This window comes from Macaca thibetana, chromosome 15 (genome assembly GCF_024542745.1).
Source record: "Macaca thibetana thibetana isolate TM-01 chromosome 15, ASM2454274v1, whole genome shotgun sequence".
NCBI lineage: Eukaryota > Metazoa > Chordata > Mammalia > Primates > Cercopithecidae > Macaca > Macaca thibetana.
In genome coordinates this window covers 80723989-80750138 of record NC_065592.1, presented here as the reverse complement: position 1 = coordinate 80750138, position 26150 = coordinate 80723989, and the positions used below count along the sequence as shown (strand labels likewise).

The 26150-nt window shown below is 40.7% G+C and overlaps 1 long non-coding RNA gene across 1 annotated transcript; it reads left to right on the top strand.

Moving 5' to 3' along the window:
• Positions 1-9: 9 nt before the first annotated feature.
• Positions 10-1206, top strand: LOC126937910 (uncharacterized). The gene is made up of 2 exons (XR_007719897.1): positions 10-103; positions 797-1206. It is a non-coding gene; the product is annotated as an uncharacterized LOC126937910 (long non-coding RNA).
• Positions 1207-26150: the final 24944 nt, after the last annotated feature.

Here is a 26150-nt window from a genome sequence, read left to right as displayed (position 1 = left end):
ACCATTTGTTGAAGGGAATCACCACTGTCAGACTTCAATCCAACAGGACCCACTGGAGCCATCCACACTTTCCCCAGCCTCTTCCAAAACAGCACACTTTCCGGTATGGACAATTCTTTTCTTTTTTTTTTTTTTTTTTTTTTTTCTCACTTGTTTGTTTGTTGTGGTGGTTGCAACAGCAGCAACACAGACGACACGTATTTCCCTATTCTTCCCGCCCTTCTCACCCTCCCTACCCAGCTCCTGCTTTAGAAACAGGCTTGTCCTACCCTGTATTTGTCCACACTGTCTGGACTCTTAACTGAATTAATCGTTTTCAATAGGAGGGGGCTAAAACCCTTATTAATGTCCTACCAGGAGTGAACGAATAAAACCAAGTTAAAAGAGAACTGGGTACCAGGTACTGTGCTAGGTTCCTTTGCATGTATCCTTTCATTCTGTTGGAGCTAAATATTTTCTGCCTCCTCTCCATAAAACTCACCAAAACTCCAAAACCAGGAAATTCTCCATAGAAAATAGGAATGAAGAGAGAAAAGACTAACAGGATAAAAACCCAAAGCAGGAAGAAAGTTCTATCTCCCATTTCTCTCAAAGAATTTTTGGACCCACCAAGGCTACCATCCTGAAATATCCTGCTGCTTCTCCTCCCCAAATATTGTCCACTTCCTGAGAGTAAGGCTGACTCGCCATAGGGTTATAAAGTGTTTGGTCACAGTAAGACAACTGTGAGTAATAACACACATTGTATACTGTTTTGCAATTGATAAAAGGCTTTGCATCTGTTTTTTCTTTGCAGACTGAAGAAAAGAAGAATGGTATTCATGTAGTTCCCATTTTACAGATGAAAACAGGAGGACTTTTTCTGTGAAGTCAAGAAAGTGGTTACAATGGTACTTTCAGCCTGTCCGAATTATATATTGCCCCTCCCCTTTTTATTAATAACATTGAAATGTGATGGGGAAAACATTGAAGCTGTCAGTTGAAACCGGCTGGGACTTTTTAGCCATTCTCTTCAACATAAAGAATGGGTGTTTTTGGAGGGAGTGAGAGGAATGGAGAAATGTTGTCAAAGAGTACAATGTTTTAGTTGAGACAGGAAGAATATATTTTGTTGAGATCTATAGCACAGCATGGTTACTGTAGTTAACAATGAAACATTATATATTTCAAAATTGCTAAGACAGTAAATTTCAAATGTTCTCACCATAAGAAAATAGGTTTTGAGGTGAATATATTAATTCTCTGGATTTAATTATTCTACAATGTATACATATATCATAACATCACATTATACCCCCATAAATACATACAATTTTAATTTGCCAATTAACTTTTTTTTAAAAGAATGGTATGGCAAGTCGGGGGAGGTTGTTTTTGTTTTTGTTTTCCTCTAGTCTCTACTCAATCTCCAACATCCCATTCCCCATAAAGTTCCTGTTACCCAGCTGGAGTGCAGTGGCACAATCATGGCTCACTGCACCTTCTCCCTATTGGGCTCAAGCGATCTTCCTGCCTACAGGTACATCGCACCATGCTCAGCTAATTTTTGTAGTTTTTGTAGACATGGGGTTTCACCATGTTGCCTAGGCTGGTCTCAAACTCCTCAGCTCAAGCAATCTACCTGCTTTGGCCTCCCACAGTGCTGGGATTACAGGTGTGAGCCACCAAGCCCAACCCATAAAGTTCATAAATTTTTATCTCCCTGGGAGTGCACAGCCTACACACACCAGTTTCTCTTTAGAACATACTTGAGAGTCTTGGTTTAGCACCCAACAGACAGAACCTGAATACTTCTAGGGATCTGTGCACATGTCTATGGTGTGGGGTTTTTAAGATCTCTTTCTAATGACATTTTATTTTGCAAAGCAGGACAGTTTCATTCCCAGAAGAGCAGGTATGGTAAGTCCTTTGTTCCAGCAACGAAGACAATGATCCAACCCCTAAGCCTCAGAGATGCCCAGAAACCCTCCAGGCCTCCATCTCTCTGCTCCTAGCACCTGCCTCTCTGTTGACATCAACAGCATTCTCCGCTCTCACAGCCCAGCTCCTTCCACAGACCCAGGGACTAGGCATCAGCATCTCAGACTAGATTTTAGAGAATTGCCATTCAAGAGGCAATCCTCTTCCCTTGGTTCCAATTTCAAGGTTCTCCAAGACTGGAACAGGGTTAGTTTGAGGCAATATGCCCCACCGCATAGCCAGAAAGAACCTCACAGTGAAAAGGAAAACAATTCTTCCCAAGTAAGGGGGTGCTGATCCCGAGGGAGGAGAGATGGGCAACCAAACAGTAACTGGGCCACCATGTACTTCACACTCACTGATCAAGGCTTTCTAAAACTATTTTTCTTTTCTCTGAATTTATATAGCACTTGTATCACTCATAAAGGAATGTTTTATAGGCTGATAACACCTTTCTATTCATGCTTATACCTAACGTTTAAGTTAGGATAATTTCCTAACCTCAGAGTCCTCACCATAAAATGGGAATTATTATAATCCCTACCTCATACATTGTTGGGAGGATTAAAATACTTAGTAAAGTGCCTAACAGAAAGGCATTCAACAAATGTTAGCTATTCATGGTGTCTTCATCATTATATTTACCATTATTACTAATCTCCTGTATTGCAAGAATTACAGTTCATATTTTTGTAGACCATCACTGTAGCTAAAGGGTCTTTGGGCAAAGGTGATATTCCATAAAGGTTGGTTAAACTGATCTGTGGTTTTTGACTATGGAAACTCAAAATTCCCTCGAAATGTACAAAAGAGGTTTACCTGCTAAATAAATCTCTTCAAAACTGACCCTAGGTTTAATTGAATTAAATCCAATGAATTTGTCACAATGATGGAGAAAGGAAACTGAGAGGGCCCCACAGTTGTTTGCTGGTAAAATGAGAAGTTTGGATTAGATCAGTGTTTCCCAAAGTATTTTCCTCAGAATATTAGTGCCCCTCAAATCCTGCACAAAGCGAGAGTTTCATGACCAAGTAGATTTTAAAATTCCTGTACACTCTACTCCCACTCTTCACAATGCACACTTTCGTATTAAGAGTTCTGAGAGTTCTCAGTAGACACCATTTTTTTTTTTTTTTTTTTTTTTTGAGACAGAATCTCACTCTGTCACCCAGGCTGGAGTAAGTGGCCACTCCTGGCCTAAACATTTTTTAACCTGGTGCTTCCCAACCTAAACTCACAGGGACCAGTTTTCTTAGTGAAAGAGAATCACACTGGCTTGTAACCACAGCTGGTGACACTCCCCTGCCCCACTCCTTGTATGTCCTCAGTGGACTAGGTCAGGAACAAATAAATTTTCCTGATTCTCAAGGGCTGGTCATTCCTTTGCACTGAGCTCAGAGCTTCTCTGTAGCATTGGGTCACAATGAATGGTAGCCCTGATGGCCTAGGGTAGCCTTTCAGCCTTCTCTGAGTCTCTAGAGACTGAGGATCCTTGGCATGAAAAAGGAGCAATTGATATATCCTTGCTTCCCCTTGGGACTCTCTTGCTCTCAAAAAGGCATCAGCCATCATCTCCATCTAGAGAATATACTAGCTGACTCAGCTTGACCAGCCCGTCCCAAAATGAGAATCTGGGTAAAGTAAGTGTTGAAACACTTCATTCCTTGTCTTGTAGATTCACAAAACACATTAGCATATTAAAGACTGTGAAGTTCTGCAGGAAAAAAAAAAAAAAGAAAAAACCTATTTGACTTCAATCCAACATTGCCAAGTTTTATTTGACCATGGAGGATTTTTCCAAAACACTTACAAACAGATCAAGGACATTAATCTTTCATGAAACACTTTAGATACCCAGAGTCCTCTCCAATTACATCATTCTGTGATTTTCTTTTTTATTTATGATGCATTAAAAGATTAATCTCTGTCAGACTTCCATTTAGAAATTCACCAGAATGTGCAAAGGCAGCAGGTAAAATTGCTAAAGGGCATTATAAAAAACTCTTCAGTGATTTTTGAGACTTAATTGAAATACTTATATATTTCAGTTTGTATATGTATGTATATGTGTATATATATATTTGTGTATGTATATCTATATCTATGTATATATGGCATTATATCCATTTTACAGATGCAGAAACTGAGCTTTAGACAGGGAGAGCAATTGGTCCAAAGCCACACAGCACACAGGTAGTCACTGGTAAAGGTGAGAAACAAAGAGTTGAAACCTGAGGTGTAAGGACACAGAGACAAGTACACAAATGTTTACAAGTTACACATATGACACGTGCCTTTAACATGAATTTCTTGAACATTCATTTAGAGACCTTACAATGAAGACATCAGAGTGGCAGCAAGTTCTGTTGGAATCAGGGGAGCGTGTTCTTCCATACTCCCCTGGCTGACAAGAAAGCACATCGATTTGGCCCATGGTAGATATACACTCCCATTGAGTCAGGGGCCACTTCTAGGCACACAGGAGGTACTAAAAATATGCTGTTAACTCATAACCTCTAAAAGCAGAAGAAATGCCAAAAGTATAAGACAAGAGGCAGAAAATCACACGGAAAATGTCACAGGGCAGTCCTCTAAGGAAGTGCTAGATCCCTTCGAAATCTGTCCAAACACTTTCTGGTGCTGGGGAAAGTCAATTATATATTTCAAGCAACCCCACATGTCATACAAGTATCTTGTAAATGTTTGTGTACTTGTGTGTGTGAACTTACATCTCAGACTTCAACTTCTTGCTTCCCACCCTTATCAATGACTGCCTGCATGGCCTTGCACAAGCTGCTTTCCCTCTTCAAAGCTCAGTTTCTGCATCTATAAAATGGACATAATGCTACCTAACTCATGGGGCTCGTGATCACATTTAAAGAGCTAATATGTGGAAATTGATTGCACAGTACCTGGCACATAATAAGCGTTTAATAAGTGTTTGATGTAATTGTTATGATTATTACTACTATTACTAACATAATAATTACTACAATAATAATGATTCTTATTCTCAATATTAGTATTATCTTTGAAAAATAGGCATGGATTATGTCCATGTAACCCTTTTGGCACAATATCTAGCATTATATCATATACAAATTAGAGAATTCATGTTATTAAGGATGAAAAAACATTTTTACTGACCCTTAAATGCTTTGTAAGTAACTGCAAAAGAAGCCATTATCCCAACACATGAAACAAACAAAAAAAAATCCGGTTCCTCTGGAGTTTGTTTTTGGAGGTAGCCACAAGATACCTAAATTTTTTTTTCTTTTCAGAGAGACCGAGGGGCTCACTATGTTGACCAGGCTGGTCTTGAACTCCTGGCCTCAAGCTATCCTCCCACCTCAGCCTCCTAAAGTGTTGGAATTACTGGCGTGAGCCACCACCTCCAGCCTACCTAAAATATTGAATGCTGTTAATAAATCTCCTGAGGCCAGCATAAGAAGTTGATGGGCAAAACTAATGCAGGTATGTTTTCCTGGCTTCTTTATGTATTGGGCCCATCTTTGAAAAGCACTTACTGTTAATGGCTAACTTGCAAAATTTGTGATTTATTAAAAGCAGATTTTAATTGTCTTACCTAAAAATAATAGCCCTCTGGTCTGCCAAAGATGAAGATTTAATTTCTTGGTGTTATCTACAATACCTAGAAACATCAGTGTAATCGATTATTAAAAACTTTGGAAATATTCTCATCAAAGTTCTTTATTTTATAATACAGCAAAAGAAAAGTTTATTTTCTAAAGGCATCTCTATACTTTTTTAATAGTTGAATTTCATTTCTGAAGCCTCCTAAAAAGGGTATAATTTAGATCTTTATTAAAGAGGAAATATATTTTCCATGTTTAATTTAAATTATATTCCATCAGTCATTTGCAATCTTAGCCTACACAGAATTTTTTTTATTTTTTGGTAGTTTTTATGTTTGGGCTTTAGGAGGGAATTCCCAATAATCTCTATATAAATATTTTAACATTCCAATGTAAATTAGTTTTTTAAAGTTATTTTATCCATAAAAATAATGAATTTCCATGGCTAAGAGTGAAATAATGTGTTATCAGGACCCCTCAGTTTTGGGAGTTGTGAGTAGATCCCATCTTTATGTTCCTCCAGCCCAGCCCAAGCCTGGCTTAGGTCCTCCTCCCCCATTTATCAGGAACCACCATCCCCAGGGATTCTATGTGGCCTGCCTGACCAGTGTTCTCCATCAGATTTTACCAATCTTTTGTTCATTCCCTCAGAGCACAGCTGAGCTAGAGTACACTAATTTGAAAAACTAACTCAAGCAAATAGAGGAACAATATTCCCAACACATTGCATTTTAACATAGGGTTTCCTGAACACACTGTTTCAACCCGAGTTGTGCCAATGGTAGGAGCTCCATCTGCTAAAATATGGCTATCAGCTTCAGAGGGAAATTCATGAACCTCTTCATAGTTTGTTTTTATGTTTCACTTTGCACTGTTTCTAAAATTTCCTCTGAAGCCAAAACATAAGTTATTTCCCAGCACATTGGTCACTTTTCATTTATCATTGGATTGATTTTTCTGACTTGCAGTAGGAGCTGATATCGACCAGGAGGTTCTTATCCAACAGACAGCAGCAAAACTCTGTGTATCTGCCTTCCTCTCAACAAATGTGACTTCCTCAATGACATCATTTATGAGAGTAACACAGAGCTCAGCAATAACATTTCTTCACTAACCCTACCAGGTATCCAACATAGGATGTTACTTCCTTTTGCTGTTTTCCGGCTCCTGGCAGATATTAATCATTGGGATTTGGGAACAAGGAAATAGAATTTCTGCGAATGCTTGGGAATTCCCAAATTCATATGATTTTCATAACACTTCACTTATAAGGTTTTGAAAAATAATATGTGACTATAATAACAAGCCAATAACTGTTTTTTCTGTAACAGGATTATATGAAAAGTTTTAGTAGTCTTCTGTTTTAAAAAGATATAACAAATGATGATTATTATTATGAGCCAACATATTATGACAAGATTATAAAATCCAACAACATTAAGATAATAAAGAAAACATTTAAAAGAAATGAATATTATCACCAAATAAATGCTAAAGAAAAGTCCTTTAAAGACTGAAAGGTAACATCACAAATACTTAATGCTTTAATCATTGTTTACATGACATTGTTATACTAACAAGGCATCAATTTTTCCCTCCAATACTATTTAAATAACATAATATTCTGATCTCCTGGCAAGATGAACAGCACTAGAATGAAGCAACTGTCAAAATTGCCGATTTAAGGGCATATTTTGTTTCTAAAACTTGGCATTTCTTAGAACACCTCTCATAGGATTTGTAAAACATATACTATGCCTATGAACACATGAAAGTTTATTTGCAGAAATGGTTCACTGGTAGCAGTGGACAAGGCCATGAACACACACTTACAACACAGCAACAGATACAAGAAAGTCTGACTGAGGCTCCTTTACTGCTGCTGTCCAGTTCAGCTTAACTTTCATCTCCACATGTCAGGGCTTCCTCATCTTGAAGTCAGTGCATTTCTTCAAGCCAGTAAGCTCTCTATACTGACTATTAAGCTGTAATTCTCACAGGAAAATTAAAATGTTTCTCGCCATTTTTCTAATTTCTCAACTGATTTTTCTCAGAATTCAGAATTCAGGAATCCATAAATATTGAAATGCCAGGAGAGAATTTCCAAATGGAAATGCTATTCCTTTAGTCCGTTTTCAGAAGAAATCGTAGCATAGTGTTATCCTTCTCTTCTCCAATTTTTTGTTCTGCAAACTTATGGTTATCACCTCTTTAAGTGCATAGCTCACAATTTTCCCCCCTCTGCAAATGGTCCCAATACAGTGAAGTAGGCCCTCAGTAGCTGTGTCTTTACTACGTAATCCTGCATTTCTGACCATATACAGGGAGGGTGACCTAGGGAAGGATGCCTGACTCAATGCAATTTCTCTTGCTATCTCTAGAATTTGAACACTGGAACCCAGACATACAGAGGCTGGGAGCCATTGTGGTATGCCATATTGATGACGGCAGCAGTGGGTGGTGCAGGGGCAGTTAATTGACAGCTACCTGTTGCTAATATCCCAGGAACTGCCTGAACCTCCTCTTTCCCAGCCATAAGATACCTAAGATTCTGCAGCATTCTTCATTAAATCCTACCATGGTTTAAGCTAGCCAGAATTAGGTTCTGTTGTTTTCAATCAACAGAACCTTAACTAATACATTATTTCCTAGTTCTTGTTCCTTTAATTTTCCAGGAAAAGAAGGGAAAATGGCTTACTGGTTTAAAAAAGGGACAAGTGACAACATCCCATTTACGCAAAATTTAGAAGCACTCAAAGGAATCTCTGGAAAGTTCCCGAGACACACATAGGTAGGACCAGCATAAAACTTGAATGGTCTGGAGAGGATGTGCAGAAATAGGAACACTTTTACACTGCTGGTGGGACTGTAAACTAGTTCAACCATTGTGGAAAACAGTGTGGCGATTCCTCAAGGATCTAGAACTAGAAATACCATTTGACCCAGCCATCCCATTACTGGGGATATACCCAAAGGATTATAAGTCATGCTGCTATAAAGATACATGCACATGTATATTTATTGTGGCACTATTCACAATAGCAAAGACTTGGAATGAACCCAAATGTCCATCAGTGACAGACTGGATTAAGAAAATGTGGCACATATACACCATGGAATACTATGCAGCCATAAAAAAAGGATGAGTTTGTATCCTTTGTAGGTACATGGATGCAGCTGGAAACCATCATTCTCAGCAAACTATCACAAGAACAGAAAACCAAATACCGCATGTTCTCACTCATAGGTGGGAATTGAACAATGAGATCACTTGGACACAGGAAGGGGAGCATCACACACCAGGTCCTATTGTGGGGAGGAGGGAGAGGGGAGGGATAGCATTAGGAGACATACCTAATGTAAATGACAAGTTAATGGGTGCAGCACACCAACATGGCACATGTATACATATGTAACAAACTTGCACGTTGTGCACATGTACCCTAGAACTTAAAGTATAAAAAAAAAACAAAACTTGAACGGTGTATCTAGATCATGTTTGCCATGGTTGCCTTGCCACAATGAATATCTCTATCAAGATCGTATTTTCTCAGTGGGAGAGAGAGAAAGTGGGCCAGGAAGAAGCACAAGGCAGGACTCACATTTACAGTACTCCTTGTTTTCCAGGAACCATACAACCCAGTTTGTCTAGAGCTGTTCATCTGAAGTTTGTTATCCCACCATAATTATCAATAGAACCTCTTTTTTGTCTCAAGAATATCTCACTTTGGATGATAATTTCTATGACTACCCATTAAAAACATTTAATAACTATAGAAAACTGCTTCTCTATATATTTTGTATGTTTGAAACATTTTATAACAAAAATATCTTTAAAGTTATCACTTACACGGAATATAGCTGCCAAATGCTCCTACTCTGTTATGCTAACCATGAAACCCTTGGGGCCCCTTCCTCCTACGGCTCTTGTGAGGATGAAATGAAATAAGCTCTAAGAAGTGCCCAACAGTGACCCGCACTGAATAAAATACAGTCACCATATGGTGGCCTTCATGTTTACCAAACTCCTGATAAGTTATTCGGTGATGTTTTAATCTTAATATTTTATGTAGATTATACATTCATCTGATTCAAAATTCAAAAGGTACAAAAGGGTATACAGTTAAAAGTTTCCCAGCCCACCACCATTTATCTCCCTGGAGGCAACTGTTTCCAGATTTTTGAATATCCTTAAAGAACATCCTAGGTATGGAAAAGAAAGATTACATATTTATATGCATCTGTGTATGCATTTTCCCATGAGAGGCTCACAAAGTCCCCCTGAAGAGATATCATTATTACAAATACCCTTCAATTTACAATGGGATTATATTCCACTAAACTTATGAAAATATTGTAAGCTGAAAATGCATTTAATACACTTAACCTACTAAACATCATAGCTTAGCTCGGCCTACCTTAAACACACTCAGAACACTCACATTAACCTACAGTTAGGCAAAATCATCTAACAGAAAGCCCATTTTATAATAAAGTGGGCTTTGAATATCTCATGTAATATACTGAATACTGTACTGAAAGTAGAAAACAGAATGGTTGTATGGGTACTCAAAGTACAGCTTCTGCTGAATGTGTATTGCTTTCAAACTCTCTTAAAGTTGAAAAATCATAAGTCAAAATATTGTAAGTCAGGGATTGTTTGTACTTCCACTTTACACGATGACATTGAGCCTTGAAAAGATTAAGTGACTAACCCAAGGTCACACTGGCAGTTAAATAGTGAAACTTGGATTCAAATTGTTCAGTCACTACACGTATTGTCTTGAAATTTGAAAAAGAGGAATAGGAATTAACCTACTAAATTGAAGGCATATTTTAGACATTGGAGAAGCAGGTGCCTGAATGTCCAGGTGATTGTGAAAAGCTCCCATGCCCCAAAATATGTCTCCTGGTCATATGAAATTCCACTATTTCAGATTTTTACCTGGGGATTTAGAGTAATCTGCTCTTTTCCTAGAGCTCCTCTAAAATAGAAATAGAAATCTTGGAAGGCTAAATATATGCTACCATTGGGAAACTCATTTTCTCCCCTTAGTAAGGCAAGGTACTGAAGGAAGGGACCCTACAGGCTGTGCAGGGACATCCTGGAGGCATGGGGAGAAGAAACTGAAAGGCAAGGTTGGATGAAACAAAGAATACTGATCTCAGGACTCTCCCTTGAACCTGCCCTAACTTTGTTCTAATAGATTCAGCCACTGGCCTGCTGTCAAAAGACCACAGTCAATCTGATTTGTTTTCAATATAATGATGAATATTGATTTGGTCCCTTCATCCAACATTCTCAACTGAGTCTTTTTTTGACCAAGGATATACATTACTAGGAGAGTACAGGCAGTTAATTCTTTCACACGGGACTTTGGAGTTTCTGAGTTAACCAGAATCATCCACCTTAACATCTGCCAGTTTATATCCCAAGTCCTGAGCAGTGCCCCCTCTCTGCTATGCCTTATGTTTTCAATATAGCATAAAATCAGAAATGAAAGATGAAACATCATAGCCAATATCACAGAAATACAAAGGATCCTAAGAAATACTAACCAATTGGATTATCTAGAAGAAATGGATAAATTCCTAGACACATAAAACCTACCAAGACTGACTCAGGAAGAAATTTAAAAATCTGAACAGACAAATAGCAAGCAAGGAGGTTGAATCAGTAAGAAAATGTCTCCTATCAATGAAAAACCCAGAACCAGATGGCTTCCTAGATTAATTCTACCAAACATTTTAAGAAGAACAAATACCAGTCCTTCTCAAACTCTTCCAAAAAGTTGAGGTGGAGGGAACACTTCCAAACTCATCTTACAAGGCCAGCATTACCCTGATTCCAAAGCCAGACAAGAATACTACAAGAAAGGAAAATTACAGACCAGTATCTTTGATCAACATAGATCCAAAAATCTTCAACAAAATCCTAGCAAACCAAATTCAACAGCACATTGAAAGAATCATTCACCATGATCAAATCATGGTTCAACATAAGCAAATCAATACATATAATACACCCTGTTAGAAAAATAAAGGATAGAAACTATATAGACATCTCAACAGATATAGAAAAAGCTTTTGACAAAATTCAAAACCCTTTCATGGTTAAAAAAAAAAAAAAAACCAACAGATCACATATTGAGAAACTGTATCCCAACAAAATAAAGCCCATATATGACAAACCCATAGCTAACACCATAATCAATGGTGAAAAGTTGAAACTTTTCCTCTAACATCAGGAACAAGACAAGGATGCCCACAGATACCCCTTCTCAGGGTAATTAGGCAAAAGAAAGAAATAAAAGGCATCTTAATAGGAGAGGAAGAAGTGAAATTGTCTCTGCTGACAGCATGATCTTGTTATATATAGAAAACCCTACAAACTTCCCTAAAGAAAGGTTAGAACTCAACACAAAGATAGGAACAATAGACACTGGGGACTCCAAAGGCAGGAGGAAAGGATGGTGGGAGCAAGGGTTGAAAAACTACCTATCAAGTACTGTGCTCACTGCTTGGGTGGTGGGATCATTAGAAGCCCAAACCTCAGCACCATGCAATATACCTGTGTAAGAAACCTGTACATCTACCCCTGACTCTAAAATGAAACACACAATATTTAAAAAACAAAAACAAATAAAATTTGAAAACTGTTAGAACTGAATGAATAGGTGAAATCAGTAAAGTTGTAGGATACAAAATCAACATACAGAGCCTTGAACACAGCAGCATCCAGCTGTCTGATGTGAAAGTCTCAGGGGCAAGAAAACCTCCATATGAACTCAGAAACAATGACCTAAGTTGTGTTTACGTCTGCAAGGATGTTAAGAGCTTCATTCATGTTACATCGGAGCTAATAGAAAGAACCAACAGGAAACCTATACCCAACAAGCAGAAATGACAAAATGAAGGGAAAGCAGAAGTGAGGGCTTACCTTAGAAAGGGTAAGTGATTAGCTCAATGTGCAATACAATGTTTGCTCCTGAGTCAAAAATTTGTATAATAATTTGGATCTTACTTGCACAACCAGAAAAAATCAGCCACTCATTAGGAAAATGTGTTTCTGTATAAGTCTTAGGATTCAGCTATCTATGATAACATGAAAAGATAATATTTTCATCCAAAATGAATATTTTTGTTTGTCTTGGCTGTTATTCTAATGTCAACAGCCTCTAAATAAACTGTTCAAGTACATGATATAACCACCTCTTTCTCCATCTTTCCCATTGCTCCCATAGGGTTTCAATTGTGCAATTTCACCATTAGCAATGCTTTTTGCTGAAATCTGGCTTTTCAAAGGGAGAGTATCCAGAAACAGAAGATGCTGATCTGGGAGGCTCTTCCTAATAGAACTGCTGCTTCAGTTTAACTTGAAAAAGCCCACACCCAGTTCCTAATGACAAACATCTGAACCACCAGGTCTTCCCATGAGCAAGACCATGCTATGCCTCCTGCTCGCTCTGTTCTATAAGCAACCCACAGATTGCTCCCTGTGAAGAGGAGCCTGCCAGGGGAGCAACATTACACCAGACCCTGATTTAGCAAGATATTTCCATATCATTCCCCCAACCAGCTGGAAGTCCTCCACTGCTCTTGTGTAAAAATCTAACTCATCTCGCTGAGTTTCCGGATTTAAAAGTCTAATTCATTTCACCAAAAGTGTGACAGAAGGAAACCAAGTACATCATCTCTCTCTTGCCAGAACGCTCCAGACCAAAGCTATTGCATGTGCATTCTGGGGGAAAATGGTCCAAATATGTTATGGAGGGGGTGCCAGCCCAGTGTCATCCTCTTACTATTGCCATAGGACCTTGACTGATGGCATCGGAGGAAAAACAAGTTTATCGATTACTTTCAGCCATTAAGCTCACTCCTCCATGAAAAATAAGTCACAAATCCACTGTCTCTTATTAAAATAAGCGTTGTAAAATATAAAGGAGTCACAGTTTTAAAATGGGACGCATGTTCTCTAAGCAGTGAGCCACTTTAGAGATGCGCTGTTTACATTGCATAAAGTCCCCTGGAGCCAGGGTTAGGAAGCACACCTCTTCTTTGGTGTTCTGGGATGAAGGAGAAAGGAAAAAGGACTGCCAGGAGTGAGTGGGAAGGGGCCCATGAGATAAAGGAAGTAAATCCATTTGCTGATTGCAATAATGGTAATACACGGAGCTATACATACATACATACATGCAAACTTTCACATTTTTTTTAAAAAAGAACTGAAGGCTTTCACACATGTAATCAGCCCTTACGGACTCTCCTGATTAACTGTAAGGCAAATCTTCCCTTCTCCTGTTTCCTGTACCATCCTGGGCTCCCTTTTCGACTTTTTTTTTTTTTTTTTTTTAATTTATAAACGATCAGCTCATATTCTGAAGTTTGTAATCCCCTCCCGCCTCCCCTCTCTCTACACTGCTCATTTACACTGGCAGCTGTCATGCTGCTGGGCATCCTCAAACCCACCAGTTTCCCTTTTATGTTTTAGCAGACAAACATGATTGTGCACTAGGCACCACTGTGCCACTCAAAATGCTTTTTTTTTTTTTTTTTTTTAATTGCATCTGAGAGAAATCTCAAGGTTGCAAACCTAAAGGAGTCAGAATTGTCTCCATGTGTCTCAGTGGGAAGAGTATCATGTGGAGAAATAAGTTGATTCTACTAATCAAAAGGAATTTTTTTTTGATACCAGGTCATCCTCTGAATGCATTTATATTACCGTGTGGAGGTTCACATGAAGAAAATGGTCAAACATCACCACCTACAGCAAGAGCTGAGAAGTGCAGAGGAGCCGGACTGAGTCAGGAAAGAAAAGCGAGCTGGGGCCTGGCTCAGCAGTCTCCCTTCTCCTCCTCTGTCTCCACGGAAAGATTAGGATGACAGTGGCAAGAAGCCTGTGCACCTCGTATGCATCACTTGAAGGGAACACACAGATTCCAGCAAACAGTTGGAAGGAAATGTTAATATCAGGCTCTGCTAAACAATAGGAAATGACTCCTAGATGAGAAGGTGACTTTCATCAAAGGTCCCTGATACCTGAAAAGATAGCCCAGGGGATCCTGCACTACATCTGGTGTATGTAAATTAAGCATTTTGTTTTGTTTTCCTTTGTAATCAAGACCCAAACACAAACAAAATCACACTTTAGAACCGGCCTATTTCAACTTGTAACTAGCTTGCTTTCAGGGTCTCCAGGTAAAAAGAAATACAGCACAAAGACACTTTCTCCTTAGGGATCATACACAAATTCACTCTGTCCGTTTCTTTCCCACCTGGAGCAACAAAGCCATCAGACCTCTCCATCCTCCCGTTGGGTCCTTCCTGATTAAAGTGAGATAAATCACAGCCCTCTCTCTCCAGATGGCAGGTGACAAGAGGAGGATGCTTGCCTAAGAAGTATTCCCCATCCCTGTGCATTCATGCAAGCCCAAGCAGAGAGACGCAAGAAATTATGGATGCATTTTAATTCCCCAGACCCTGCAATTAAAAATGGAAATTTTTTTGGCCAGGCCTATTGGCTCACGCCTATAATCCCAGCACTTTCGGAGGCCAAGGTCAGCGGATCACCTGGGGTCAGGAGTTCGAGACCAGCCTGGCCAACATGGTGAAAGTCTGTCTCTACTAAAAATACAAAAATGAAGTGGGAATGGTGGTGGGCGCCTGTAGTCCCAGCTACTCGGGAGGATGAGGCAGGAGAATCACTTGAACCTGGGAGGCAAAGGTTGCAGTGAGCCAAGTTCTCATCACTGCATTCCACTCTGGGTAACAAAGCAAGACTTCATCTCAAAATTTTTTTTAAAAAATGGAAGTGTTATTCTTTCATTTGCAAATGTGTTTTGGTAAAAGAGGGGCAGTTTAAGCAACGCTTTTTATTGTCTACATTGTTTAAGTTCATCAGACATGGACTCTAGACTCTATCTTGCCTGGGCAGACCCAATTCAAGCATTTACAACAGCTGTAACCTCCTCAAATCAAAAAGAGGAATCAGCATTATTGCTAAGTTCAAATAAGGTCGTGTTTTATTTCATTTTCATTTTTTAGTGCAGCCATTCCTCCAGGTGCTATCATCAGGTAAGATTATCAGTCCTGATTAAGTAAAGGTGTTGTTACAAAATGCAATTCTTAAAAATTCAGTGTCTAACTACACTTTCAATAAGCCTTTCCCCCTCCCCTATGTATTCTCCTTTAGACACCCCTTCTCAAATTTAAAATCACGGAAACTAAAATATGATGCCTAAAGAGAGCCTAGCGACTGCCCAGTCCTGTAATTTGATGAGTGGGAGTACCAAAGTCCAGAGGAGGTCAAGTAATTTGTTCCCAATGTCTTAGATAGATAAGAAGAAAATGACCAGCTGGGAAATCCCACTCATGTCAAGCCTGAGGCACAGGGCCACAGACTATGGTTGAATTGTGCCACACTCCTACATCCTTCTTTAGGAATCACAGAACATTCTTATGTTGAGCCGGAGTCACCGACTTCCTTTTCAGGCTCATTGAGTTTTGTCCTTATAGGCTGCGACAAGACGTTTTGGTATCATGCTACACCAAGACCATTGATCTAGTTCAAGAAATGAGCACAGGCCCTAGAGCCCAGCAATTTCCCCCGTGTCCAGTAAATTTAGCTTCTCCATTAGAAGCTGTCAGAATGGAGCCTTCCGACTCCTCTTGATTTTGATTTGTGCAAGAATGAATGGTTGTGCTAAGACAGCTTTCCTAGCTGACAGTGAGCAAAACTTTTTTCTCATAATCTATAGAAAAAATATTAAATTAGAAGCACAGAGTTTATTTCAAGGCTTTTATCTTCCTGCAATTTTCTTGTGGACATACATGATTTGCTTTTGTCCTGCCTGCCCCTCCCAATCCCTTTCCCAAGAGACTAAAAGGGTATCTAGTGCAAAGCAGACACTCAAATATTTTTGAATAAACAGTGATCCCAGTCACCCAGTGCATGCTGCCAAATGCCAACCCCATAAATGATCAAACACATCATCTCATTCAGCCAATCGAAATCAAGTGCTACCTATGTTTTTAAAGTTTTCATAGCCCTTGGGCATCTGCTTTCTCAGCATTTCCCAAACTTGAGTCATTCTCATCCTGCCTTCATAATTTTGCTCTCAATTACCTCTACTATTATTTATTTCATAATTTTTAAATAGCCCCACTTTTGAAACTTAAATACATGCCTCTTAAAAGGAAGTTTTATTACTACTATACATCAAAAGCCATTATTACTTGTTCTAAGCACTCATAACAACATGTTCACAACTATTAAAGTTTAGTAATGTGCATCCACATACTCTCTAAATTCACGGAGCATTTGCACACACTTTAAGAAACAATTCTGCATTACTCACTCAATTTCCTTGACATCCTTCTGAGGCAGGACAAACCTTGGGCCCAAAGAATTGAGGTAGGAGTCCAAGCAAGGTGCCAGCCATGTAAAGGCAGACCTTGGCTCGGAAGTCAGGACTACCAAACCCTAGGTTAATGGTTCATGGTCTTTTCTCTTCTCTCCAAAACCTCATATCGCCAGGTGTGATTAGCAGCCCAGATGCAGCAGCATCTCCTAGAGACTTGATAAAGATGCAGAAGGTCAGGCCCTGCCCCAGGCCTATGCAGACTAATTCATAGTAATTCACGTAATTCACGTGCACATTAAAGTTTGAAAAGCCCTGATCTAGATCAGCGGTTCTCTAACTTGACAGAACATGAGAACCATCTGTAGAGAGTTTAAAAATATCAATGCCTAGGCTTCACCTCCCAGAGAATCTGATTTAAGTGTCTGAGGTTTGCCCTGAGCCTAGGTATTTCTAAAAACTCCTCAGCTTATACAAAACTGGTGGGGCCGGGCACAGTGGCTCATGCTTATAATCCCAGCACTTTGTGAGGCCGAGGCGGGCAGATTGCTTGAGTCCAGGAGTTTGAGACTAGCCTGGGCTAAAACTCCATCTCTACAAAAAAAAAAAAAGTACAAAAAGTAGTTGGGCATGGTGGTGGCGCATATCTGTAGTCCCGGATACTCAGGAATCTGAGGTGGGGAATCACTTGAACCCAGGAGGTCACGGTCTGGTCAACAGAGCAAGTATCAAAACAATACTTGCTCTGTATCAAAACAATACTTGCTCTGTATCTGATACTTGCCCTGTATCAAAACAAACAAACAAAAAATGCTGGCATCTTACCAGCTAGGGAGGCCTGTACAGCTAAGTTTTCAACATGGGGCTACATTAGTGATTCCAGAACTTTAGCTGCATCAAAACCACCTGGATGGCTTGTTCAGCTACAGAGGGTCTGGCCCTTCCCCTAGAGTTTCCAGCTCAGGGTCTGGAATGAGGCCCGATGATTTGCATTTCTAACAACTTCCAGGTGATGCTGATGCTGCAAGTCAAGGGACCACATTTTGAGAATCTCTGCTAAATGAACCTTACAAGATCAAAGCTCAAACTTATTCCAGGAACTTTTCAAAGCCCACCTGCAAGTTGTAGTGGAAGTAAGCAACTAAAGGTGAAAAAAAATTTAAATATAAACTAAGGCTTTTTACCTGAGTTCTCAAATGTTCACATTTCTCTCATCAACCTAAATAACAACAGAGAGAGGCTCTCCACAAGAAAAACATATTCATTTGGAAACAGAGCCTTGCAATGGAAATAGGCAAGCCAGAGTAAACTATGTGCATATTCATGGAGGTAAAGGAAGACAAAAAAAAAATGAGGAAGATTATATGATCATTTTGAAATGATTATCCTTGCCTACAAAGATCAATAACAAAGGTGATGCCAGGCCCAGGTTGGACAGGCAGTTGTTGGGCAAATATCCTTCAGAAGCATTGTTGTGTGTAAAGTTGCAATGGGCTTTGTGCAAGATTGTGTTTTTTGCAGTCTTCTGTGATAATTTTTTGTTAGCAGGCATACAAGCCCAAGAATACTTTTTTGCATGGCCTTCCCTGGCTCTTTTTGTCAGGGTTTTAGTTGCGGGGAGGGCAGTATTTTTAACACTCAATGTAAAAAATGCCATAAGGTAGGTACCCCAATTGCTTGTTTCATCTTCATAAAATAACTTTTCCACCAGAACAAAGTCTACACAAAAATTGTAAAAATGCCCTGGGATGCAGCCCCTGGAAAAGTCTGGAGTCATTCTAGGGGTTCCCACCCAGCTGGGCAAGCGTAGCCACCACGGATAAACACAAAGTGGGGGTGCCCGCTGGGGTTTGGTGGCAGGCAGTGGCCCTGGTTCTGATACTTGCTTAAAACACAGTTCCTCTCTGTCATTCTCAGGAAGCCACCCGAAACTGCTCGAGGAATCCTTGAAGCCGATGTTACCACAAGGACTGCAAGTTTGCCTGAAAGTGATTTGCCTTTGCAGCAGATTCATTAAGCCAGAACAAAGAGAAGACCAATGACTAAAAGATATTTCTCCTTTTAAGAATCATATTCTTTAACTCATAGCACATTTTCATTGTCCATCTGGGCAAAGCCGCTCTCTCATTTTGCTTTCTCCCTCTTGTCTGTGATGCTCACACTCATCCTCCCTATCCCATCAGCAACCTCTCTAGTATGTTTGATATGTGTCCTTAAACATTATATCTTGGCCAGGGCACCGTGGCTCATGCCTGTAATCTCAGCACTTTGGGAGACAGAGGTGGGCGGATCACTTGAGCCCAGGAGTTTGAGACCAGCCTGGGCAACATAGTAAGATCTCATCTTTACTAAAACTAAAAAGCAAAAAAATTTAGTCAGGTATGGTGGCCTGTGCCTGTAATCCTAGCTACTCGGGAGGCCGAGGTGGGAGGATCACTTGGGCCTGAGAGGTCAAGACTGCAGTAAGCTGAGATGGCGCCACTGCACTCCAGGCTGGGCAACAGAGTGAGACCCTGTTACACACACACACACACACACACACACAAATATATACATATATGTCTGTGTAGAAATAGGCAAGGTTGTTTTATATGCAAATATGGCTTTAAATTACATAATGACATTATATCATTAAGCCCATTTTTTCTTATAGTTGCACTCAGCATCATGATTTTAAGACCTAGGCATGTTGCTTTATATTTTACCTCATGAGAAGTCACCTTTACACATCTGTTCCTCACACTGAAATCAACATGCTTTTGAGTCAGTGTTTAGGACTGAGTGAGGCTGTTCACTGGAGTTAATCTGACAGCAGATGCGTTTATCCCTCTTTAGGACTGTAACGAATTCCTTTCCGCTCTGTTCGCCCATGCTCACTAGTTGGCATCACAGGTGTCATCTTTGAAAAAGAAAAATATCTCATCCCTTGGTTTCCTGACAACCACCACCCACCCCCTTGGCTCTTTTTCATGAAATTTGCACCAAACAGCACAGAGGCAAATGTCTCTCTAACATCTATGATTTATCCTTGCTTATACAAGATCACTCCAGCCTATAAAAAAGTATTTTTTAAAAATATGAAAAGTTACCCCAATCTTGAATTACAGAGTTTCACATCAAAATGAAAACATAGTAAAATTGCGTATCAGAGTTTCCTGTTCTTATTCACCCTTACTCCTTTTGCAGATGTGAGTCATAAATCCACAACCAAATCCTCTCTCCTGCGAGGTCAACTCCCACTAACACCCATGAAGAGGGAATTTGGCTCATATAATAACACTTAATTAAAATGTATAATGGCCACATGTACATGAGAGATAAAAATAATGCTTCTTCGGGCATGTTTCCAGCCCAATCTTTCAAAATACATGAAGAATTTCTTAATCTACTATACCCCATAAATGATAAATATAAGATACTAAGATTTAAAATACTTTCAATAACACTTTCCTAGGCCTCCAGATGAGCATTACATAAGTTTATAATAATAAAATATTTAAAATAGCTACCATGTATTTTGTGTTTATAATGTGCCAGGCACTGGACTAAGCATCACTCATGTGTTTTCACATTTTAATCCCCATAAGCCAACAACATAGATTTTTTATCCTTGTTTTAAAGGTGAAAGACCTAAGGCTCAGAGATAAATTTTTTTTAAAAATCTTTATCCCTTTATACAAGATTAGCTCGTTCTCACAAGCCAAAAATAAAACTCAAAACTCCCATATCTCCCCATATAAAGAAATACTCTTTAACTTCTTTCTCCCTCCAGAACCCCTCCTTCCTCTCCTTTCCATCTTCAGCCAACATCTGGAAGGTTCTGTCTATGTTCACTCCTCCGTGTTCCCGCCTCCCTCCTCCCCTCCATTCCTTGCAACCTGGTTGCCTCTCACAGCAGTGAAACAGAAAGCTGTTTCCTTAGCCCATAACCAATTCCAAGTCTGAATCACTGTGCACCCTTGGCTGCTGCCTCCTCCTCCTTTAAATTTACTCCCTGCCTTGATCTGCCATCTCTGGCATGCTCTGCTTTCATTCACTCCTACTCTTCATGTCTTTCTGGGCTGCTTTGCCAACTCTTCTTCCTCTGCTGCCCTCATACATCCAGGCAGAGGAGTACAGCATCTGCCTTGGCCTCCTCCCTTAGTTCTAACTGGAGTCCCCTGAGCATCTCAAGCCTCCAGACTGGAGCCGGTGTCCTGGGGTTAATTCCCTTCCTCACCTGTGGAGATTTAGCTCCTGCCCACCAGTGGGGTTATCACAAGTGCCTGCCTTTTCCTCACACTCCGCCTCTTACAGGGTTTCCGTAGGCTGGCCATTTATGAGTTGTGTGACCCTGGACCTCAGTGTCCTCCCATAGAAAACAAGGAGCATGAACTAGATTTATCTCTAGTGTCCTTTCTAGGTGCTTCTTTCTTTCTTTCTTTTTAAACAAGGTCTCACTCTGTCACCCAGGCTGGAGTGCTATGGCACCATCACAGCTCACTGCAGCCTCAACCTCCTGGGCTCAAATGATCCTCCTGCCTCAACCTCCCAAGTAGCTGGGACCACCACTCCTAGCTAATTTTTTTATTCTTTGTAGAGATGGGGTTGCAATGTTTCCCAGGCTGGTCTCGAACTCCTGGGCTCCTAAGAATTTTAACATTTGAGTTTTCTTCCAACAAAGAGGTGGAGGAAAATATAACTTTATATAAACATATAGAAACCCTGCTTCCCACTTTAAGCCATAAATTCCTGTGGCAGCTAGGGATGTGAAGAGGCAAGTGAGAAGAGAAAATGTACATAAAACTCTCAGCAGTTTGGAAATAAACAGGGAGGACTGAAGTGACCCTGTGGCTCCGAAGGTGGCTGTTCATTAGCCTCCTTCTGTCCTTAGACCCAACTGGAGCATTGCATGCACTGGCTCCCAGGTTGCAGGGGATGTTAGCAGCTCCAGTTCACCTGATTGATTTCCCTGGACTTCCTGCTTGGACAGTGAATCCCTGTAGGGCCCGGATCCATTGCCCTCTTCTTCTCCTACCCTACCCAGCACTCTTGTTCATGAGTGTGCTTTCTCCTATCTTTTTTCCTCCACTTTTCATTCAAAACTTGTTGATTAAGCACCTGCTATGGGCCAGACATTTTTCTAGAGTCTGGTAACACCTCAGTGAGCAGACAGATTCTTGTTCTCATAGATCTTCCATTCTAGAGAGAAAGCTGAATGATAAATAATACAGCAGGTGGTGAGGGGTGCTATGAAGAAGGGTAAGTGGGTGAGAAAATGTGCTACTTTGTCCTCTAGAGGCCAGGGAAAGCCTCTCTGTTAAGGTGATATTTGACAGAGATTTGAAGACACTGAAGAAGTGAGCCATTTGGGTCTCTAGGGAAAGAGCATTCTTCTCCAGGCAGAGAACAGCAAGTGCAAAGGCCATGATGAAGAACGGAGCTTGGCCAGAGTAAGGGACACAAAGGGCCACCTACAGTGCATGCAAGTCTTAAGGGATGAGGTTCCTAGTGCCCTTAGACTGACCTGGAGATCCCGTGCTCACAACACACAGCCCCAATCATCCTAAAATACATCCATGCTATAGCAATTTGTCCCAAAATTCCCTTTCATCATGATTTACCTTCTAGTATCCCACCCCTGAAAGCAGAAATTTCCTGCTTTCTCCTAATAATTACTAATCTGTCTCCTCCCCCAAAATGTAAGGGCAAGGAGAACAGGGACTTGGCCTATTCATTCACTGCTCTATGTTCAGCTCCTATTTCAGTACTAAAAACCAAGTAAGCCCTCAATAAAGATATTTTGAATTTATTTATTTATTTATTTATTTTGTTTTTCTGAAACGGAATCTCTCTCTGCCACCCAGGCTGGAGTGCTGTGGTGCAATCTTGGCTCGCTGCAACCTCCACCTCCCGAGTTCGGGCGATTTCTGGCTAATTTTTGCATTTTTAGTAGAGACAGGATTTCACCATATTGGCCAGGCTGGTCTCAAACTCCTGACCTCAAATGATCTGTCTGCCTTGACCTCCCAAAGTGCTGGGATTACAGGCATGAGCAGCCGCACCCAGTCAACCCTCAATAAATATTTATTTTCTAGATGAAATGGAGAACCTAACTATGTTACATGGTAATGAGGCAGCTGACTTTCTTGGAAGCAGAAGACCTAATTCTAGATGTGGTGACATAAAAGCAACAAAGGAAGGACCACTATAAATCACTCATGTCTCTGAGCTTCAGCTCTCAAAGTGTTGGATTAGAACTAGGGATGACAAAATCCTGTTACAGGCAAAACCACTCACCCCCTTCCATGCCCACTAGACTCTCTGATGAGTAGATATCTCTCTCTAGAAAAAACTACGGAATTCTTCCCACCCAATGCCCTTAGTAGCCACAACCAAAGGGTCAGAAGTGACCCTTACAATGAACCCAATGTGCCATCCCTCAATTAGATGTTTAAGATTCCTTTCCACTTTAATGTCCTATGATGCAAATCTAAGCAAGCCTGCTTGTTTGGCCACATGGAGGTACATGTTCCTGCAAAATCAACCCCAATAAATCCTCCTGCTCACAGGTAAGCAGGTAACCCCTGCTTCCATAGCAGAGGCAGTCACTAGTAACACTTGTTTCAATTGGGACAAATATTTTTCACCTGGAAACTAATTCAAGACTACCTTTTTCAGGCTCTTTCGAAGGCTGCTAGAATTGTTGTGAGTGTTGTGGTGCCCCTCAGTTCCCATGCCATAGAAAATTGAACCTCATTCATTAATACACTAGCCCTAAGGCTTAAAAACAGTCTGGCCTGGCTTGGAGACTGTAGATCACTCTCTATCTTCTGGCCAATAAGAATGAGCTTCTAGGGCAGGCATGGTGGCTCACGCCTGTAATACCAGCACTTTGGGAGGCCGAGGCTGGCAGATCACTTCAGGTCAGGAGTTGAGGTCAGGACCAGCTGGGCCAAGCCCATCTCTACAAAAAATACAAAAATTAGCCAGGCATGGTAACGCACGCCTGTAATCCCAGCTACTGAGGGAGGCTGAGGCACAGGAATCGCTTGAACCCGGGAGGCAGAGGTCGCAGTGAGCCAAGATCACACCACTGCACTCTAGCCTGGGCAACAGAGTGAGACTCCGTTTCAGAAAAAAACGAAAAATTGAAAAACAAAAGAAGAGTGAGTTTCTGAGGTCCCTGATTTGGTTATGGTCTTCTGGCTCTTGAGCCCTTCAGCTTCACCCCTCCTCAGGCATTTGTTCCTGACCTGTCCCTGATGCCTCTCTGTGTCTCCTGTCTAAGCTTTCTTGCTCCCCATGCCTGATGGGATTTGAATGCTCATTTTCGTACAATGTGCACTCACCCCTCAGAACATGTTCTCTTGCAGTCACTCCAGGTAACAAATCCAGTAAAATCCACCCTGAAGTCAGGAACACTCCCCACCAGCAGGCCCATGAGATGGGCATTTCTGCTGAGGAAGAAAAATACACAAATATCCAGACATAGAAGAAGACCACAAAGGATACCCAAACCCCTATGGAGAAATGTGGCATTGTCTCAACTTTCTCCCAAAACCACAAAGAGGAGTTTTTTAAATGACATAATCCCATAAGGTCAAAGAAAATTGGAGAAGTACAAACAGAGGAGAAAATCAACAACATTTTAGAAGCTGAAAGTGGATGAGCAGTGACTCTCCTAGTTAGCCAGAGAATATGAGCTAAAAGAGAACTTTATGGCCAGGCGTGGTGGCTCACGCCTGTAATCCCAGCACTTTGGGAGTCCAAGGTGGGCGGATCATGAGGTCAGGAGATAGAGACCATCTTGGCTAACACGGTGAAACCCCATCTCTACTAAAAATACAAAAAACTAGCCGGGCGTGGTGGCAGGCGCCTGTAGTCCCAGCTACTCGGGAGGCTGAGACAGGAGAATGGCGTGAACCCGGGAGGCAGAGCTTGCAGTGAGCTGAGATGGCGCCACTGCACTCCAGCCTGGGCGACCAGCGAGACTCCGTCCCGAAAAAAAAAAGAGAACTTTATTACATGGACCCTATAACAGGAGACTTACAAACACCATGGAAAATGTCTCCAAATGTCTGTTCTTAAAAGTTGCAGAAACCTTGTTCAGATACTTGTCATCAAAATAACTTCCCTTTCAACCCAAGCATCTTGATGTCACCGTCACTGACTACAATCTCTTTCTGACTCCATATCTCACAATGGCGGTGCCCTGGGGTAACTGGAGTACTTTAAATCCCTTTAAACTCCAGTGGCCCACTACCAAAGTCACCCAAATAAACACACGATGGAGGTGAAAATGGTGTGCTGGGTAAGCAAACACTGCTCAAGATAACTCTCCAGCTCTCCCACCCTCTACTTCAATTAATTCTGAATACAATACAAACTCTCCCATACAAACTCTGGAGTAACCACTGGGGTCTCAGCCACTGGTTCTTCTTAATATTCCTCCTCAAGTTAGCATCATGGCCCCTTTAAAAGTCATCCCCATGCCTACTCTGAGCAATCATTTCACCTGGGCCAGGGGTCTGGCTCTCAATAGAAGTGGAGGGTATACCAGTAATATTTATTTTTATGGAGGCTTTTCTGGAGTTATGTCGAAGACAGTGCGGTCAGAGACATGCCTGCAAGGATTTGTTTCAGTAGACATAGAGTTTAGGAAAGCTAGAGGCCCAGAAAGTTAATACATCCATTCGATGTAGTCTTTCTGCTGAGTGCGTGGATGCCAGTTAGAGAGTCTGAAATGGCCCCTGAGGGCACTTCGGAGTATACAGGATGTCGCGCACATTTTGCTCCAGATATCTAGAAGTCAGAACTTATATTTATAGGGGGTAAAAGTCTTGACTCCAACTTGTCCTGAATTGCCCTGAGTTTATGTTGCACGACGTAATAAAAAGACCCAGAGCTTTGGATTTATGGATATGAGTTTGAAACCCAAATCTACCAATTTACCTGTGTGATCTTGCTTAATCATTCTGGACCTTGATTTCCTCAGCTGCAAAATAGAGGCAATAATAATACCGACCTTGCAAGGTTGTATCTAGGATTTTAAATAATATATGTAAAAATTTTTCAGTGCAATGCTAATTACACAGGAGCCCCTCAGGAAGTGATGGATATTTTTTTTTTTCTCACTTAGGCGAAGGCCCATTTCACTTCCAGGTGGAAGTGAGTATTCCACAAGAACACTCAAGGTAGGGTAAGAATTTTCCTTTAAAAATACCTTTAAATCGGCCGGGCGCGGTGGCTCACG